Below are 22,672 nucleotides of genomic sequence, written 5' to 3'. Positions count from 1 at the left end.
ATTAAATAGCATTAAAAAGTTACAATGTTTACCAACAGGGATGCAGCACTATTATATTTTTGCATTCATGACAACAGCTAATTTAAACTGAGCAGCAGCAAACAACTGTGATACGTGATGAGAACTGGCAAAGTTTGATCGTTTACAGTTATGTATGTTTTTAAACATGATAAATAATTGTTGATATTGTGCGAGTTGTTAGTTTACTTTATCTTATTGATTAGTTGCAGTGGTAGAACATTATTGCTATCATGGATGCATTATACTCTAGCATACCGTTTGATTAAAGAACCACATTTTTTCAAACCCTGTCCTCCCCCATTGCAAACGAAAATCTTCTGTAATAAACATTTTATACTTATATGCCAACCCCGTACGACGGACGAGTACTCTGCTAGTCTACCATAAAAGTAGCCATAAAAATAAACAAATGTTGAACAGTGACTCTACGACGTATAAGCACAAAGCATCATTAAATTACATGATTAACATATTTTCACATAATTGATTTACAAAAAATTATTAACAATCTATTAATTTATCGTGGTAGTGTAATAAAGCAAACCTTTGTAGAAAGATACGTTGATATAATAAAGTGTTTAATTGTAGAATTACATGTATAATGAAGGTAGCACAAGTTCAATGTTAGCAATCTAAGTAACCTTTGATTTGTCAACTTGTCTCTTGCGACGCAGTTTAAATGTAAACTTACCTGATTGCTTGTGTCTAGAGCGAGTTTACAAACACAAACTTTCCCAGTTTACGTGCGGAGACAGCCCGTGTAATTGCCACTAACAAGTTTCTACTTCGTTTCATTCACAAGATTTGCAATATGTCTCTGGGGAATATTGCAAGAGTTTATATTGTTTTGTAAATAGAAATGAAATACTTATCACTATGAGATAGGCACGTAATTAAAGCAGGCGTTAAACCGGAAAGTGAATCCTGGAGTAGAATCATAGAATGTTCTATTTGTTTATTTGTAAGGCTAAGATCAGCTGTTTTTTCCAAGACGACTTTTAAAAGTCCATTAATTAAGAACAGCTGTGTCCCGTTTTGGCTGCACTTTACTTTAGGTCCTACACTCATTCGAATGAAAATATCGATCAATATATCGATTAATCGATTGTTTAATTCGATATATCGTTTGGTTAGTTAGGTAAGGTTAACCTAACCTAACTAACCAAACGATATATCGAATGAAACAATCGAACAAGCGATATTTTCATTCGAATGATTGTAGGACCTAAAGTAAAGTGCAGCCAGACACTAAAATGTTAGTAGTAAATATAAGTAGGACTTCTCACCCTATTGTAAATTTTGAAGCTCGTTTTCGTGTCTAGTTCATGTTCGGTGACACTAACATACACAAAGAGCTATTTAGTGTATTCTACTCAACATTTTATCATACAAAATATCAGATATCAATGTCCCATAACTCTTTATGAACTGTAGTGACCACAGGCTAGCCATTGTGCTCAACAATTTACTGAATATATATTTTGTTATTAAGGTGTGACCAAAAGCATGCTTACTATGAGTGTCTGTCTTTTTCAAATTTCACGAGAACTATGACAACAGTTTTAGGATGTTGATTTTATTTATATCATAAACGAGAAAGATGTTGAATATGACGTTGACAACACAAACGCAAAGCATTGTTGTCGGTTGAGTATTCATCATCGCACACTTCATAAAACTCAACGAATTCCAGGACAAACACATTCATACGTTCATTTGCTAACGAGTTTTTAGGTTAATTTGTTTGGACAACCTTTGTTATCAAATACAGTATTTTATATTTTTGACTTACTTTGTATCCAAAAGTCAATTATACAACATGATGACTTTGTATCCTTGAGTGACCTAAATATTAAGGTATTAAATAAAAATGATTAATTAAACTAATCTATTATTGTATAATTAAGTTTACTACTACAAGGTACACACACTATCATGGGTTGTTAGTTATCAAAAGCCTACAAATAAGAACATGCCAAGTTATATAAACTTAAAAATCAATAACAAGTACCTTTTTCTCAAAGTTGCAGATTGAAAGTTTCATCTCCAACTAAACGGCTGTCTATTTAATTTATTTTTTTAGATAATATATTTTTGTATTCATGGAAACATTTAAACTAACATATACTTTTTCTTGGGACAAAAGTAAAGCAGGTTTGCCCAAGACCTCGAACAAATGGATGAATGATCCTCCTATAAAGGTCAAATTATATATTTTTAAAACTTGCAAAAAAGCTGTTAGAGACGGAATCCAAAAGGCAGTTTTTTTTGTAAGTTATAGTAATTGCCTGTTGGGTATTATGCCTATTGCTGATGCTGATAAATTGTATTATTTTGTTTTTTCATGTTAAAAAGACTTAGCGTAAATCCGGCAGAACCTAAGACGTAGAAGTTATTTTCTTAAATGTTTATTTGAGGTTATTCAATATCCTTCTTATCCTCATTTCGATTAAATATTGTTTTAGTGAATAACGTACAAAATGTTCAGTTTTAAAATAATTGTAACAATACTATATATTTTTCCATTCTTCTAAGGTTATAAGGTTCTAAGGTTGAGGTTTGTCGGATGCAACTAAAGAGGACTATGACGACTCTCCACTCAAAGGACAGAAGAAAGAAAACTATATCTACTCCGAAATTCGTCGTTGGTCTTGAGGATTGTCACATTCTTCTGAGACTTTACTCATTGGTGGGAGGAGCAGGCGAAAGATAAGTTCAATTTTGTATATTTAACAAGTTACTCATAAATTAAAACCTAATATTAACACAGTATACATATTAGTCTTGGATAATTGGCATTTGAGCAATACAAGATCCAGCTACAACTACAACATATTGTTCACATGTCGGTAATCCAAACAATCACATTTATCTCTTTTTTAATCGTCTGGTCATTTTTAATTAAGGTAACTTTAGCAACCTCCAAAAAGGTGCAGCTTTATATCAGGGGGTTGCATACATTTTTCAGTTACCAAGTGTTCAGCTACACTTCCAGATAAGGATTTAGTTGTATTTGTTGCATGTATTGATGTAATGTATCATGTTGATTATAAGGGTACACACCACTAATCATTGTGTAATTTTTATCAGGCCATGGTGAGTTGGGACGTGTATTATTACAGAGGATGAAGTTGACCAACTCCCAGAGCAGACTTTGAACTCCCCGCTCACTGAGAGATTCTTCATTGAACATGTTCAAAGACATTGTATCCAATAAAAAATATGTAAAACACAGCTAAAAATATTCACTGATTGGTTCGTAATTAGCAGGGTTAGTTAAAGTTTGAAGTAGTTCAAAGTACATAAATATATAAGGAAACATTGAGAAATGAAAATTATCAGGAGAGGCAATATTCTAATCAAAACTTTTACTCAATAGAATATGGATCTATAAAACACATTATCAGTTAATGATTTAACCTAGGGTATAGGGTTTTATGAAGTTGTTTTTAAAGATGCAAATTACTATATTCATTTTAATGTTGTTTACAAAGCTCGGCTCCTGAAGGAATAACATGTGTATTTCAGATATGATGTATATTGTTGACAACACAATGAAATATTTCACTTAGAAATAGTTGGTAAGGATTTTGGGAAGATTGTTTCTTGCAAGGTCAACTCTTCGTTGAAAAAGTTAATAAAATATTGGGGATTTTAAATTTTATTTAATCTAATGTTAACATTTCTTCATGAAGAGTATCAGAGTTTGCCATTTTAAAAACTTGCAAATATTACAGCCAGAACGTAAAATGTCAGAATATGCACAAAATATTAATTGAGAACAAATTTAAAATGAATATGTCTTATTATTAACAAAATGCCGTTTACTGATGAAAACAATATTTTGGGCGAGGTCATACTAAGAATACATATTATTCTGCTTTCGCATGCGGCAGGCTATTATCCCTCAGCATAAGTAGCCAAGGTTGTGGAAAGGTTAGCGTGAAGGTCACAATATTGCAACCTTCTGCAGAACACTATCGTAAAAAATTATGTTTTAGGTTATCGCAGTACCTCGTAGTTTTATATCCATTTGATGCATGTGAAGTTACGTATTGATGTAAAAAGTGTGCCATTTGTCTAGTGCCGTTTTTCCACAACAATCAGCATGACAACAAAATTACAAAAAAACTTATTTTGCTGGAATAAAAAAAGTTTACTTAATTTTCTTATACTAACAGTAAATACTGTATAAATAATGTTGACTCCAAGACTAATTTGGTTTGACGTTTATAAGAATGCACTTTAAGTTTAATTTACAAAACCAAAAATGAAAAGATAAATTTATTAAAGTCAATACAAGCAATTCACATAGGTTAATCCGAGATAATGAAATGGGGTGCACATTTATAAACACCGCTTCCTATAAACACCGCTTTTATAAACACTTAAACATAAAACACACTTAAAATAAACACTTTTGATACCTCGGTAACCAATTAGTGTAGAATAACATTGTATAGGTAGGCTACTAAATAAGAGAAAATATAGTCCATCCAATCCGGGGGATATACCATTTCCAAAATTGGTACTTTCAACATAAATTAAAAGTGTGTTTTTATTTTAGTTTTCAAAATTACAGTTTCATTTTCGAACAAAACCGACACGTATTTCTTTACTCCCTAAATCGTCATTACTTGAGAAATATTTTACCTATGGAAATTCCATTTACATACTAGAGAAACAACAAACCTATAGAAGTAACAAGACAAGAAGTAACAACCTTATTCTTGTGAACATATTAGACAAATCTGTTTGAACAGTTCAAAATTAAAAACAACAAAATAGCTTAATTTAACGAAGCTTAAAATATCTGAAAGAGAGTCCTCCTAGACTTGAATACAGGTTTTGCTTCAAATCTTCATTAAGGCTGCAATAATTATTTATAACTTGTCGCGCTTAAAGTAAGATGCCTTTGTAAGGGTTTCATTAAAAGTCCGAAATCCACTCGGCTGAGCTCTTGTTTAACTTGACGGCTTAAGTGTTTTGAGAGGAAGGGGGAGGGTTAAGTGTTTTAAGTTTTTTAAGAGAGGATTATTTTCCCGCTCGGGGTTATAGGTTAAATTAATGAAGAGTACGATGGCATAATACAAAGGAAAGTTTTGGAAAAACGGCATGCAAATACTTTTTAATACTTTTCGATGAAATGGCGACCATACAAAGTAGGTATTTTAAGCCAAGTATGAATGGAGATGAGTATAGCGATCTTGTAGTCTTGTTAGTGACTAAGGCCGACATATTCCTTAGGCAGCTGTTAATGAATAGCCCATACAACTAATGGAAACTAAGGGACCTACAGTTTATAGTGGAATCCAAACCACATTTTTGCCTTGGTATATGCGAATTGGTCTAATTATCAGGATAGTACTGCGGATAGTCGTAGTACTCACTCGTACGGACGTTAATCCACACCAGAGAGTATCGCATCCACAGTACATGCCTATAAATAGCCACAATTCGTGACCTCCTAGTAGCAGGATTACAGGACGACGTCACCCGATGAAAATTGTATCATACTAATATTATAAATGAGAAAGTTTGGATGTATGGATGTATGTTTGTGACAAGTGAACGCGAAAAATACTGGTCGGATTGGGCTGAAATTTGGCATGATGATAGCTCACATTCCCGATTAACATATAGGGATATTCTTATTTCAAAAATCCTTTCGGGCTCCGCCCCAGTGGCTCTAGAGTTTCCCATGTTAACCTTATGAGAAATGGAATTATTGAATCTTAACAGCTGTTTCAATTAAACAAGTTGGTTCTGTTCAATGATGTTCAATAGCATTAAAGTTACAAGGATTACCAACAGGGTGCAGCACTATTATTTCTTTTACATTTATGACAACAGCTAATTTGCAACCAAAAGGTGAGTGAGCGTAGCGAACAAACTTCAACCTGGAGGCGAGTTAGCGTAGCGAAGGAGCTAACCTGAAGGCAAGTGAGCGCAGCGAACGAGCTTCAACCTAAAGGTGAGTGAGCGTAGCGAACGAGCTCCAACCTAAAGGTGTGTGAGCGTAGCGAACAAACTTCAACCAGGACGTGATTGAGCCATGCGAACGAGATAATCTTGAAAATTAAGAAGTTAAACGGGGCAAAGCCCCCGGTTTACAGCTAGTAATTAATATGCATGTGTGAATGTTAGTTATTTGTGAAATTATTGTATTAAAATGTTCGAATCAAAAAGTTATAAAAAGTTAAAAATTGTATGAAGTTAAATATATTGGTGCTGTAGATATCAAGTATGTATAGTTATACCCCACTCTATAGAGTAACGTTACAGTCTGTGGTTATACCTACTTTTTCAATTGGAATTAAAAATATTTAAACATTTTTAACATTGAATTCCACATCCGCTTTTACAAATAGTAGTTAAATAAATGTTTTACCTACGACCGTTTTTTAAAGTAGCCGTTTCAGTACAGTTATTAGAATTGAAAAGTATCTCATAACAGCATAGTTTTACTCATAACAACACGGTTGACGGACCAATGAGGTTGAAGGATTGAGAGAGGAGAAGCAAAATTGTAATGATTCGAAATTCAACTAATCAGCTGTTCAGGCCAATTTAATTGTTGATTGGTGCAATGAGTATTTGATACAATGTTTCGTTTGCATCACTGTCAGTGGCAATGAGAGGTTATAAACAAAAACATAACCTCGCTAAGTTATGAGTAGTGGTTTTTAGTAATTAAAACACCATCGTAGGTAAAGTATTGTACGCAACTCGCGTAAATAGTGTTAACGACACTCGTAGAAGTTTTTAAGGCACTCGCCAAGGCTCGTACCTTAAATTTTTTACTCGTGTCGTTAACACTATCTTTACGCAATCGTTGCGTAAACTACTATATTCTATGAAATTGAAAGAAAATCATTGATGTAAGTTACATCTTTCGGGACATTTTAACAATAATAAGTCTTTCAAACACTAACGTTTTTAGGTTAGGTAAAATCCAAGCGTTGAACGAAATGGGAAACGCTGCACCAGCTGATCATAGTCGTAGTATCTTTATGTGTTGCCAACTTACTTTCAACGTATATTACGTGCCTTAAAAGCACACTTTTTTGTGTTGTTTGGTTAGAATACTGGAGTAGTGCAAAAAATGAGTGTGGTAAAAGTAAGTAAATGCAGCAACTCGCTATTTTGCGTGCTGTAATCAGTACAAGGAAGCCCACTTTGTCAGGTAACTATAGAAAAAAAAACATTGAACACAATACAATCCCAAGTAGTATAAATCAACATTCAACCCTTGTTTAAAATCCTAAAACAAGAAAACGCAATTTCAGCCTCTGTTTAATGTTTACATTTCTCCCGTTTTCCCGTGTTTTATGCGCGGTAATTCCAACACTGAAGATCACAGCGGTTTTGCCTTTGACTTCATCATGCAAAGCCGGATTATTCCATTTCCATGTGTCAACTGCATACGTGATTAGCCACGTGAAACCCGACCTTTGACCCTGTATTACGCTCGTTACATTTGCTTTATGAATTCGTAAAGCGTTGCTAAAATGACCCTCGCACAAAGTCGGGGTATGCTAAATAAAATATGATTTTCTCTGTGTTGAGTGTAGTTTTTCATCAAATTCCTCCTTGATGAAGGTAAAGAATATGAGTGTATAAGGTATTTTGTTCATTTTTAAAATGGTGAGTTTGTAATGAAATTTTATGGTACAAATAAGTGTTTTAATAAATGCAATATTGGTGATACAGTAAAATGGTTGTGGGTAACTAGTTTTGGTACTCCAGATATCACGCAGTTTGAATTATTTGTTTTTATATAATATTTTTTTCTTCAGTGTGGTATTTGATGAATATATGTACTCAATTATTTAACAAATTAACACCCCTCTATATTCTTACAATGTCAATAGTCATTTAAATCTTAATTATATTAGACTTCAGGAAATTTATTTCAGAAAAAGTATTTAAATCGTAAATTTATTATAATAAACTACCCTTGAACTGTAAATTTTGAAGGGTTTTCTAATTTTATAAATATATTTGAGACTGTATGGATTAAAAAAAGCCGTGTATACCCAATAGGTTTTAAAGTTAAAGGTATTAACTCGATGACCAACACTTTTTTAGTTTTGTTATACCTACTATTTAGAACAATATTTGCAGCTTATTGTGTTGGCATATGTTAATGTAAGAGTATTTATAGGCCTAATTATTCATTTGGTTATAATTTTCTGAATTTACACGAAATAATTTTCTCGTACTTTTTCTTATTGCACTAGTGGCTATCCTGTACTGCAAAATAGACAATAGCAACATTTTATGTACACCTATATCCACAAACATGTATGACCTGAATTTGTAAAATCTTGACACACAGTCATAATACAGGGTGAGGCAATGAGAACGCCACAATTTGTTTTAGCTGTCACATGTTAATTGTTGTCAGCTGTGCTTAAAACATCAATTACCCTATGCCATTTTAGTAAATATTTTGCCCGAGGCTATTAACACTGAGATTTTGATGTGCAAACCTATTTTTAAAATAGTGGTTCTTGTGCAAAAACCCAGAGATTGTTTGGACCACATTCCATCCTTGGTCAACATGGCACTGTTCCAGATTAGAAAACAATGGTGCACTGGGTACAATATTATTTAGGATAAACGCTTAAACCTTAAAAATAATCGGTGGGTGCAGCAAAACTCTTTGTACACCAGCAAATGTTGAAAGAGTGCGAGTCGCAGTAACTCAAAAGAGATTTGCGAGGAAGCTGTTGTTGTTGAAAGCTTTACGTTGGCTCCTTTTTTTGGATGGGGGGGGGGAGTTTTCTAATAAGCTACTTGAAGTTCGAGGTTTTTCAAAGTCACCCCACAGATTTGCTTGAACCGAAGCTAAGAATTGTCCAAAAACTAAAGTGATTCCTGAAGAAATGCTGGAGGAGTATTTGATGGACTTTTCAAGTGCCTAATGTCAAGTAGGACAAGGACGTCAATTGCAGGATTTCGTTCTCAAGAAATGGAAAAATGACTTTGTTAAGTTAAAATGGCAAAAGATAAGCTGTGTTTTGATGTGCTATTTATATCCATAGGGAGAATATTATTGAGTTTGTACTGATTATAAATTGGGGCGCTTTCATTGCCCCACTCTGTACATCAAGCGTTGTATTAGTATGTCAACAATGTCGTTTGACATAGCGCAGACAGCCAAACATCATGTCAGAACAGAATGCGACGTTTGTTGTTGAGCTAGTCATTAGATTTATCCTAGCTGACAACTATTATCCAACCGCACACATCCCTTTACAACCCCCTTTCCCCCACTGGTCACTGCAGTGTATCAATTAGCATCACAAAGCAGTCGGGTGAATCCATACTGTTCGATTAGTGTGAAATAAACACATTCATGGAATATAAATTAGAGAGTATTATCATTCAAGTGAATGTTCAGTAATAGATGGTAATCGTTTGCATTTTTATTAGCAGTTTGATTAGTTTGACGTTTTTGTGATAGCTGTATGGTATAAATGCTAAGCTCTACATACCGCTAAAGAGGTCCACATGAGGTGTCTATCTGTATGTTCTCTCTGTGTCTAGACTGTTGGTTTGATTCAGTTTAATGTCGATCTGAGAAAAGTCAGGTGCTTTTTGATGGTTCGAAACTCGACCCAGCTGTTCCTGATTATTTAACTATAAATAAATTATCCTGACTGATGAAACAGCTGATCTTAGTCAGTAACAAAGCTACACGATCATACCCTCATCCGTCACTCATATTTGTGTTAAAATGTCCACCTACAGTTAAAATACAACACTTTTTTGTAGGTAGAGTCCCCATCTCAATTAATCGATAATTGAATGGTGAATGTGCCAACTTGTGTACTAATAATTGCCATAGGCATATACCTAAGATATTTTTACTTAGAACTACATTAAAGGCAATCAAGATTTGAGGTGATACTTTAAGAAGTAAATACTGACAATTTTTTTACTTTACATAGAATATATCTCTTTATATCTCAACACAGTTGTTGCTAGACTTATTGAGACAAATTAAGAGAACTAAATAGAAAGATGTACGATCAAGTTTCTACTATAAATGCAGACCAAAGAGAGATAAGTACAACCTAGTACAATTTGTTGTTCCAGTTCCAATCATCGGACTTGGTACGGATCTTTAATATATCTTTGTATTTTCAATAGGCTATTTTTTGTCCTAGCACGTTCGGTACGAGCCTGGGATTGTTTTTCACTTTACTTTAGGATAGACCTAGTGGTTGTGGCATTATCACTTAGATAAAATCCATTGGTGATTTGGCGGGATTTGAACCCGGGACCTCTTGGACCGAAGTTCCACGCTCTAACCACGTGCCCAGCTCGGTCCCCCTTAGGCTATGTACTAATTGGATATTTGTTACACAAAATATATACTTTTACCTTGCATCTGTTTAACACAGTAGGATCTTTTTACAGTGACGTCATCCAATGACTCTGGAAACACCTTTGAGTAGTCAGGAAAGTTAACGTTTAAAGGCAAAGCTTTAGTCACGATATATATCGTGATTCCATTGCTCTTCTCATAACACTAATGCACGCTCTATACGGCACTCTGTACCTAGATGGATTAGCCGAAATTATTGATTTGCAGCATGTCTTAAGTAACTTCCTATACGTCTTAGGCCTTAAGTCCAAGTATAACAATCCTCCTATCTACTATTTTTTAAGCTCGTCATCTTTCTACATAATTTGAATATAAATTTGATCGAAACCAATAATCTAGCTATCCTAAAAACTCTTGGGTATTAAGACTGTAGTTTCTTTTTTTAAACAAACTTTCACTAAAAATGCAAGACTATTGAGCAGTTACAGTGCCTTACACTTCAGATTAGATTTTTCGTCATACTGCAGCAAAATCAGCCGTTTTAATGCATGCGTTGCGGGTCTAAAGTAGCAATTTTAGTCTCTAGGGAGTAAAAATCTGCTGTTGTAAATTTAAAAAATAAATAAAATTCAAAAGTAAAAACAAAACTCTTATTTTATTTCAACAAATTAGATTCCTAACTTTACACACTAAAAGCTACTGCTAGAAACACAGTTATGAATTAGCAAGTGGATCAGAACATCTGCCTCTTTGTGTTCTGGACACATGAGTAATCTTGCTTTGTAGAGGTAATGAAATCAGAACAGAATCGCCCTTTGGACTGTGCAAAGCAATTGGCTGGGGCCTTTACACATTACTTCAACGTTTAACATTCTTTATCTCGTAAAACAATGACCTGGATAATCACAACGGATAAAAGTTTAATATGGTGCTTTAAAATTGCTACATGTAGAGTAAAAGCATGTTCAGGTGTGTCAATGGCTCAGTTGGTAGCGTCACATCAGGCCCAAGGCAGCGATGTCGTGGGTTCGATCCTGGTCACTGCCACAAAACCTTTGTACTGTACCGGCTCACTCCTTGCTTTGCTGGATGCGTTCCACGCACAGATCTGTAGTCTATGTGGACGGGCAATTAAGGTTAAAAGAGGCCGCCAACCTCTTTTAGAAAAAAAAAGAAAAAAAGGCTAAACATATTTTTATGTACAATTTAAAACAACACCACTGCCGGAAGGGTTGATTTCAAGGGACGAGGGGGAGGGAGAGCGGAATCGGAAACGAGTTTGTTTAGCCACAAAGTCCCCCACAAAGACAAAAAATCGAACATATTCTCCGGGCGAAATTGACGATATTGCACGGGGGTCGCCCCTCCACCCTTATCTACATCCATCCACGAACAGCTGATAATACTACTGTTTTTATACAACTACGTTTGTTGTCCGTGAGTCACAAGGTCTTTGATTATTTACTTGTGTTTTAAAACATTGAGAGAAAACTTAGTTGACATAGAAAGTGAACTACGATTTTTACCCATCCACAATAGAAGGCTGATAACACAACAATTAATTCCTTAATAAGTTGGAAATTTGTTTTACCCACACTCACACATGCGCATTTGAAATCAGAACTGTTGGCTATACATTAGGTTGGAATTGCTTGTCATGTCATCTAATATCTACACATCTACAACACAATTTGAATATTTTAAAATCACAAAACTGCAACTTGACACACAGTGACAAACAATGTGAAATTATTCTGATGAAAGCAATCAGTTAAAACTTTGTAAATGATTTGAAGTGAAAAATAGATAAGTACTAACATATAATTACTAAAAATTAATAACATATATTTCTCTTAGTTTTAGATATAATATTTGTAGTCAATGATATAGTTTAGATTGCAGGGTCAGAACATAAAGCATTTGTGGTGCCACTGTCCTGCCAGAGACAATTAATTATTTCAATCATATGTTTATTGTTTTTCATAAAGAAAAACATTTATATTCAAATGCAAGACTATCACGATTCAAAATTTTAAGTTCTAGTGCAAGAAAAGTAACTCCAATTAATCCAAGATGACGACTACATTGATGCAACCATTGACAGAACAGAATACTGGCATTTCAACTTTGCCTTCTCCACAGCAGCCATCTGAACCTCAGGGTATGTCTATAGGTGGATACCAATCTTACGAATGCTACACAATATGTATACCTATAGGGCCACCTTCACAAAGTGTGGGTGGTAAACCAACAGACCTCTCTAGGTTGCCGGCAGTTATAGGACACCCCTTTCAAATCCATGTGCCGGTGCGCACAGGAACAGGGGAGTCGCAGCCCTGGCCACAACTAACACCAACGACTCAGGTTGGAGTACAAGAGGCTTTGGTACCAGGACAAACTATCCCGGTGCACCCAGCAACAGGGGTGCCGCAACCCGGGCCACAACTACCACTGTCACCGACTCAGGTTGGAGTACATGGGGCTTTGGTACCAGGACAAACTATGTCTAGTCCCGCACCTGACTACCAACCTTCGAATGATCAAAAACCTTTTAAAGTAGACTATACAGAAGGTCTCCCAGAAAGCACTGGTCCTGGAAAGTGGGTAAGTGGGGAGTTTCAAAGTGGTGTAGACGATGACGAAACAATTCTTGGTACTGAACATGAAGCCAAAGATAGGGTTTATGTAATAGGAGAGGGGAAGGGGAAACCAATAGTTATCAAGCAAAAACCCAAACCGGTCAAAATAATTAAAAACCCAAACACCCCGACAGAGGTTGCAAATGAAAACGAAAGCATAGCAGAACCACCAAATGATCCTTGCCCAGCTGCTATATACGACGATCCATGCCTTTACGTTGGAGCAACACCCAAAGTGGATAAAAACGAAAGGCCTAAGCCCAAGATTCACGAGTTTGAAAAACCTGGTGATGCCTGCAAGCCATTTCCCAATTGTTGTGATCCCAGAGATGGAACAAACCCTGGATATGTGGAGTTCCTAGTGTCCAGCTTTGACCAAATTGAGGATGGAGCTTTTGAGGAAGTGTATACTGTGGGAAAACAGCTTCGCGAACTAAAAATAACCATCGATGCAGTGAGAAACATTAAAGACTGTTAACCACGACTCTTAGGACCAGAAGTAGCTACTGCACTGAAGACTATTTTGGTGGGGGCAAAGTCATCATAGTTCATTACACAATTATAAGACAACAAATTAAACAAATAAATTTGTGTTATTGTCTCTTGTTGTTTTGCCTGTAGCAAAATAGTATGAACTTTGTTCGATGGTAATTCTTAGTCGTAATTGCATTGTCTGTATCTTTATACAAACTTCAAAACAATGTAAATTATGCATATTTTTATTGAAAATAGGTGTTGTCCATTGGAACGAATGAATACATTATCAACTAGAATAATAATACATCACTATAAGCCTAGGCAGCTAGGTACTGCTAAATAAGAAACATACAAGATGAATCAAAAGACAAGACCCCCCATATAATATTTTTCTAAGTGGATATACAGAGATATCCTTTTGGTGATCGTTCAATCTTAGCAGGAAGTTTCATTTTATGATTTATAACATTTTGAGTATCCCCCAAAAATAGGGGTTTTGGGGGCCAACTATAAACTTTCAAAAGTAAACCCCCGTCAATTGACGCCTCATTTTGAAGTGTTTACTGAAACTTAAAGAATGGTGAAAACCAGAGTTTGCTATCTCCTCTCTATCTCAAATGGTAGCCCGTCAAAAGTATTGAAGTCTACACACAGGTATAGTAATTGGCTGTCATTTTGGATAGAAAAAACATAGCGAACTCTGGTTTTAACGATTCTTTGAGTGTTTGTAAACTCTTCAAAATAGATGACACTTGAATGGGGTTTACATTTTTAAAAATTGAGTTGTGCCCCAAATCCCCCATTTTTGGGGTACACTCAAAATTTTCAAAATAATAAAATGAAATTCCTCCTATAAACATAAAGATATCTCTGTACATCCACTTAGAAAAAAATTAGATTTGGGGGTCTTGACTTTTGATGTACCCTGTATGATTGAATTGTCTCTGGCAGGACAGTAGTAGCACCACACCAGAGACAACTATTTCAATAATATTTTTCCTACAGTTACCTAACAATGTACATGTTCTCTCACTGATTTGAGAAAGCAAAGTGGCCAATTCGCTCATCAGTGAGACAATGTTAACATTGTCTCACTCTAATCACTTTGTCTCACTCCAGATTTGCAACGTGAAGGCACGAAATAGTGAGCGCGTAACATGCAGGCAACGTCGTATGCGCGCGAAATACGTTGACAGCACTGGCTGTAAATCAGCTGGTCAGCTGTTGTACTGTTGTATTTGTCACTTCACATTAAATATTATATTAAAAGTTCACTACTGTGTAAAAATAGGTTATGTTTCTTCACAAATTTATTTGTTTTATGGTAACTGTAGGAAAAGTATAATGTGCAACTCGAGTTCAAAGTACAATTGCCTCACTCGAGAAACCATTCCTCACTCGCCTATGGCTCGTGAGTAAGGATTTCTCTCGAGTGAGTCAACCCTTATGAAAAAGATTATATATGGCCATATACAATTTTTTTTTATCCGGTTATATTTGGTTTTGGACCAAATATAACCAGATATGATCATATATGGAATCCCCCATGTATGGAAATTTTTAAATAAAAAATATATAAATAAATAAAAAAATAACAATTAAACATATTTGCAAATTAAATTATATAAACTATGCATTAAAATTATAATAAAAATTTTAAATTCAAAAAATTCAAAACAAAATTTTCAATCATCTGACTGGGATTCGAACCCGGGACTCCAGCGTGAGAGTCCGCCCCTTTAGCCACTACAACACAACCGCTTCATATCAGTTGGCTTAACAAAACCTATTACGAATGATAGAAGCTGTATTTGGTCTCGTAAAACAAGATGTTTCTTAGACATTTTATGTCATTTGAAGAATGTTATTATTAATATAGCCTAACTACGTGACATTGATATTTGCGGCTGTTTATTGATAGCAAAGGTACAATTAATTAATTATTAATATAATATTCTCCTTATTTAGGCCTACTAAACTTACAATTTTAAAATTATACGTCAGTTTTAAGATTTTGTTGCGTTATAATAAAATTGTACAATAGATGTATGTACAGGATTTTGTCATCCGGGTTCAAATCTGGATACTTTAATTACTTTACTACTAATTACTTTAAAGGAGAAATACCTATATTATCTACTGTACCACATTTCAACTCAATCAGTTCAGTAGTTTGTGCTTGCGAGAACAACAAGAAAATACACAAACTCACAAACTTCATGATTTATAATATAATAAGAAGTGTTTGGGAGTCCAGTTACATAATCCATATGTGGCAACAATTCCTTATAATAATTCCAGTTATTGTCAAAAACTCATTTATACATGAGCAAAAATGGAAAATTATTATTCCATATATGAGTAATTTAATTCCATACCTGGGAGTCATATATGGCCATATATAGACCATAATTCCATATATGGATGATATTTATGGCCATATATGGGCAATAATTTCATATATAGAAAACATGTATGGCCATATATGGACAATAGTTTTATATATAGAAAATATGTATGGCCATATATGGCCAATAATTCCATATATAGACTACATATATGATCATATATGGACACCACCATATATGGATACAACCATATCTGGCCATATATGCTTCCATATACGGTCATCAAAAACCATATATGACTTTATAAAAACATATATGGAATTTTGATATGGCCATATATGGCCAGAAATTACTTTTTTATAGAGGAATTGCTCACTTTTCTCACTAGTTGCACAAATAACTATTGTGAATAATTGTTTACAGGACAGTGAGCCACACATTTAATATTTCACTCATCACAGTCGTTCTGTGTATTCACCAAAGGGTTGAAACTGCTGGAGCCAAAGCCCGAGGGTGATTTTGGCTAGAGAGGGTTTCGCCCTGAGTGGATGATCAACCCCCCCCCCCTCCCCCCCTCCACTGAGAGAGAGAGAGAGAGAGAGTGGGAGAGAGAGAGAGAGAGAGACATGACGTCACGAGACTTCCGCGGCTTGCGGAGTAAACAAACACATTCATCTTGTGATCAAAAACAGCTGAGATCTGTCATATTGTTATTGAAATAGCTGACGTTTTCAACGAAAACACATTACAGGAGTAGCTTTTTAAGTTTGGTAAAATATAGGTTTACTCTTACACGGTACGGTGAAACATATATCAAGAATTATGTTAAGATTGAATTCATCGATATTTTACTAGGCTAAGAACATACAAGTCCGATAATAACAAGATGTGGGTTTGGACTGTTTCCACAAATACGTCACAACACGTCAATCTTGACTACGTTTAAAAAAAAAAACTAAAATATTAATATTACGATTGTATTGTCAAATTCTCTATTTTCCTAACATATGTTTTCGATTCAACAAAACTCCAAATAAGAATAAGAATTCTTTATTGCCGTAACACTGGTTTTACATGCATGGCACAGTCAGGAAATTTCTTAGACTATTTTAAATTTAGAACAGTTCAAACATTTTATTCTATAGGGTAACATAATAATGTTTGGATTTTTCAATAAAATTACTTAGCTGTGGTGCTATATCGACACTGTCTAGATATAATATTGCAGTGGTTTCGTGTGTTGTAACTTTGTACATATTCATGCGTGTCTGTATTACTAAAACTATTTTTTGTAAATACAATGCAGTCTAAAATATATTCGTATAGAATGTCTTCGTATATCTTCGTAATAATCGTAATGGTTATGATAAAGCTAATTCAAAGCCAAATAATTTCATTAAATCTATTGCACATAAAAACTATTTCAGTATTGTTATATTACCAGACTTTTTTGTTATGAATTGCACATTAATAAAAACTATATTGACTATTGGATACTGAAATTGTTAAAACTATTGATTGGTTAATAAGAAGCTGAAATAAACAAAACAGAATACAGTAATACAAACAAATAATCACAAAAATTGAAAGAATAACATAATACAAATAAGTACAGTTGAGGTATTTTTAACATTAGGTACATGGAAAATTCCCTTTAGAAAGGAATTACGATCTTAAAGGGTAATTGATGAAATAATGGATAGTTTTGCGCAAGGTTTCTCTTCATGACGAACATTTTAAGTATATGGTTTATTGGGTTTTACTTATAGTTTTCTCAAAAGTTCATGGGTACTTTGGGATTTATGTATGGATAGAGAATACATTTAGTAAACATCAGTGCTTATATGTATTCAAACCTGAAATATATTGATTACTATTGAGAATTTGACAGTAAATGCACGCTCGTAGCAGTTTATGTCTAGTCTTTGCAAAAATTATGCATTTTTAAAACAGCGAAAACGAAGTAATTTAAGATGCATCCAGATATACGAGAGTATCCACTGTAGCAAATTTGTGAAATCAAAATTAACGACCACGATCACACGAAATTATATCAAATGAAAACAAAAGCCCAGACAGAGTATTAGGGGTGAAGTGAATGAGTATTGCTACGATGCTGATCCGGGGATGCAAGGGGGTTGCTATGGTAACCAGGGGGGCAGGTAGGGGGGTTAGTCCCCCTCAGTAGAACTGCCATACAATACATTTGTATGTTCTACTGTGTCTGGCCTCATGATTGTGTTATGTTTAATACAATACTCCCAAACAATATTTGTTGTACTTATTTTGGTTTTTGATCAAAAAGTACAAAATTTCATAGCCTACGTACAAAGTTATCTATTGTATTTTAAGACGGATTTACACTAGGTGCACAAGAGAAGCCAGTAAATAAATACGAAATGGTAAATGGTTGTGTAAAAAATAAAATATTGAATTTTGTGAATTGTCAAATACCCATAGGTTGCAACTTTTCATCTATTAGCTTAGAGGCCAATGACTATTACATCCTAAACAATAAAAGCATACAATAGGGCTAAGATGGTCTGGTTTGCCCCTTTTTCAACTAAAAATCGTAATCGGCAAACTGGACTATCTTAACCTTATTCTACCCCATTTTTCAACTAAAAATCCGTAATATTTCAGCTATTTCTAAAATGGCGGTTATCTGGTTAACGAAGTGATTTTGGAAAAATGATAATCTTGATTTTCTCTTTATTTTGACCCAAGGAATCACTACGTTAATTTTGTCCCACCTTTTTTGAACACCCTGTATATACACGCAAGTGTGTGGTTAGTGGGAAGTAAATTATTTGCAAATTATTTACAAGAGGCTACACTATAAATGAAAAAAATCTATAGGTTTGATTATCGTAAAAGGTTTTTGCTGGTTATCTTCATGAAACCTTCGTATAGAACTTCACTAATTTTATAAAGCAAATTATAGTTGTTGATGTTCTAAACCCCAGCTTTTGAAACGCAACAGTTAAACAAAATAATCTTCAGTTATTGTAGAATGAATATTAAAACTTGAACTGAAAACAACAAATTGTAATGGGAACGTTTATTTAGAGCTTGGGTAAACGTTTACTCTAGCAAGAACAACCTCTTTTAACGGGTAATAAGAGTTAAGAATTCATTTGCATTTACGTTCAACGATTAAGTAAAACATATCTATAAAGTTGTACTTAAACTAGTTGTTCGTGTATTTAGGAAGGATTATGAAATGTTCCTAGTCCATCCTTCTAATTAATCCATTTTAAATACTCAAAGATTTCTTATAATATAATTTAACACGTGTAACAATTTTGTATACATTCCCCTTTGAAATGTGCAGTTGAGCTTGTCAAAACATTGACGTTTGCTCTACAGTTTGGTACTTTGTTATGCACAAAGTAGCTTCTAGGAGAGGGTTTGCATACAATAGTTCACACCCTAAACCCCCCCCCCCTTCACACTCACCCCCCTAAACTCCCAAAACCCAACGTCAAAGGATGTAAGGTAATTTGAAATAAATCAACAACTTGTATGATCAACATGGCTGCTTCTCGGAATTCGAATTACGACATAAGCGTCGATAGAGGTGTATTCTGCTTTGACAAGATCCTGCTGTCACCATGGGATTTTACAGTTGATTTTACTCCTAGTAGAAGCGGCCAAAATAAATTCGCTTGATAAAAAGTTATGGAATATTCGATTTAACATACTTTTATACATACTTGGTTGGTATTTCAATTTATTTACGCTAAATGCCGTCCAGTGGTCGAAAACTTGACCAAAATAATTAATGTACAGACTTTTCTATTATCACCCTACGCTGTATAATATTAAACATGTGATGGGAATTTCTTCCATTTGTTTTTAATTCTGTTTATATTTTGTTGTTATTTCGTCACCTGCATGGCAACCCATAAGGCACATGTTAATTTTTTTTATTTAAAATTCATTTTTTGTGCTTACTTTTGAGCCTATTTGAATTAATAAGTGTGCCTCTTTCAAACAGTGAGTAGATTTTCCCTGCGATGCACACGAGCTGAGTAAAAAGGTTTTCAAGAAACATGCTATAGGATTGAACAAAACATGTGTTTGAAATTATTGTCTCTGGCAGGATTTTGGGACCACACACTTTTAAGTAAACAACAACAGCAATAATGCATAATTGTGGTTCATGTTGTTTATTATTAAGTCTATGTTATTAACAATATCTCCAACGAGCCAATACACTGTTAACTATTAATTTACAGTGTATTTTGCAGTGTTGATTTCAAGACCACAGAAAAGAGTATTATGAATACATATTATGCAGATTTTTTGTGGCTATAGAGAAATACCCGAGCATATTTTACTCCCGGTGAAACACATTATTTTGGAAACATTTTCCAGTTACAGTGCGGAACTTTCTTTAAGAGTTGGTTTCGTTACGCCGCAGAGTAGCTAAGTGGAAAAGTTTCGTACGAAGTTAGCTTCTGCTTAGCGCCAAAACAAAACTTAAAAGATCTATTAACAATGGTTTAATACTATGTTGTATTCTATGGTAATATAGTGTTGGAAATGTAGTTTCAAATTAAATATTAATTTCGTAAGGTTGTGTTGATATTTGGGATGTATTTACGGGTAGACTTCCCCGTAAAAAAAAAACCTATATAAAAGTCAATAAGGGTATACTTCAGTATCTGTTGGCACTAACAACCGAATGAACATATCGATCGATGTATCGATTGTTCGATATATCAATTGGTTAGTAAGGTAAGGTTAACCTAACCTAACTAACCAAACGATATATCGAATGAAACAATCGAATAATCGATATCTTCATTCGGCTGTTTGTGCCAACAGGTACGGAAGTCTACCCTTATTGACTTTTAATTTAGGTTTTTATTTTTTTATTGCTTTTTAATTGCTAATAAGTAGCCTATGTAATTTGTAATATAGTATATTTGGAAAAAAAGTCAATTGCTCATTTTTAACCTACAGAAGAATGCTTGACAGCCCAATCATGCCTTTGCATTTCCACATCCCCTTTATTTTAGCATATACTTTTTTCAATAATTTTATGGTCTTTGGATATGTAAGACATCTTAACTGACTTGTATCTGTTCCAAACCTTTTTTCCTTGATGAATACAACTGTTCATCCAGCTAGAAATTATTGATCCAATGCAAAATGCACGAATTGAGCAACATGTATTTCTTGACAAAAAAAATGGCACTTACGATTACAATTTGCCCTAACTACCCATTTTTACTATATTTTTCAAGATTAATGGCCTAAGGTCATCGTGATCGTGCAACCAGTGCAGTTGCTTGCTCTCGCAACTACTTGCGACGTCTAGACCATGGGGGGGGGGGGGGTTAACGGCCAAAAAGTTCCAGTTCTCACCCTCCGAGCCGTTGCTTGCGTAAGTAACGATCACTTTCACCCCCCAAGATTACAACAGCTGCTACTCTGCAGTCGTTAGATTCAACTGCGAACCCATTTCATTTCTGCCTCTGTCTTTGGAGATTGAAATTTTCAGCAACTATATGAGATATATGCGTGTTGGATTATGATACACTGGAGTTAAGTTTTGTTGAATGCGTTGGATGGATTTCTCAAGTATGAGTGTTTTGTTTGTCATTTACGAAATGTCAATAAACGTGGTGCAGTCTGTAGAGATGGTCTAGCAACTAATGACAATATTCTGTGTTAAGTGATAAATCAATCAGCTGTTTGCTATAATACTGCATGGTTTTGAATAATTATTTAACCATTGACTATTGGATACTGAAGATATTGATATTGATCAATATTGAAGATATTGATCTTTGAGATTTAACCATTGACTATTGGATACAGTTAACCCAATACAATAGTACCCTCTGGTGAGATGGTCTTGAACTTCATCTACTGTATTTTCTTGGCCTCAAATTTTTACTTTACATGGGAAGTCTATTCTATGCTTAGAGTCAAATGGTTTTAATTTACTGTACAAGGGGAAAATTATCTTTTTTGTATAACGTATGTTTGTTTTGAGATTTATGCATTAATCTCAAGTAGTGTTGTCGAGAAATAATGTAACGCGAGAAATCCAAGACATACTGAATGCACTGAATGTGCACTGAATGCACATTGACTTTCTAGACACATAACCTAACCTAACATAGGGAAATCATAAATAAAACTTGCCGTTTACATTTTCTGTTTCCCTAAAGGAAACGTTAATGCCATACAGGTTGTTACGCAATTTTTTTAGGTTAATGAAACTCTTTATTTAATTTATACTTTTGGCAGACAGTATTTTTCTGCAAATAAGTGTTTTTTGGGCCTAAAATTTTTATCAATTTGAGTTCCTTCCCCAAGATTTAAACCAATATCAGGGGTGACGACATTGGATTTTTAGAATCACCTAATACTAAAATAAACCATATTAAAAATTTGTAATCATCAAATTCTCTTTATTTTCACTTGTATACTCAAAGGAAGGTATGTGCATTCTCAAAGGCACACTATTACAGGGTTAGTTATTAACTAAAAAAAAAAAAAAAAACATTGATCATCACTGTAATTTCTGACTTTTATTTCTCCTTGCTCCTCACACCTTTTTTGCGGATACCTACACCATCCATCGTCCTCCCCTATGGTCAGCCACGCATCCCTCCTGAAAAAAGCCTCTTAGGAACGTGCCCACGGGGGAGTCAGTCAACTTTTAAGTGTTGACTCAACAAAATCATAAACTGCACTAATTTATTCCCGGGCACGTCTGCGTAGATAGCTGTCGATTGTGTCATCAAGTGGGGTGTAAATCTTAGAGAAAGGTCCCCAAAAATAGCGCAGTAGGTCCCACCACTCTGTGGCATTTGACTTCTGTGAGG

The sequence above is a fragment of the Macrosteles quadrilineatus genome, unplaced genomic scaffold, assembly GCF_028750875.1.
Source record: "Macrosteles quadrilineatus isolate MER2022 unplaced genomic scaffold, UCM_ALF_1.0 Scaffold_9__3_contigs__length_116548681, whole genome shotgun sequence".
Taxonomy (NCBI): Eukaryota; Metazoa; Arthropoda; class Insecta; order Hemiptera; family Cicadellidae; genus Macrosteles; species Macrosteles quadrilineatus.
The sequence above is the reverse complement of the archived record's forward strand: the minus strand, read 5'-3'. Positions refer to the sequence as shown.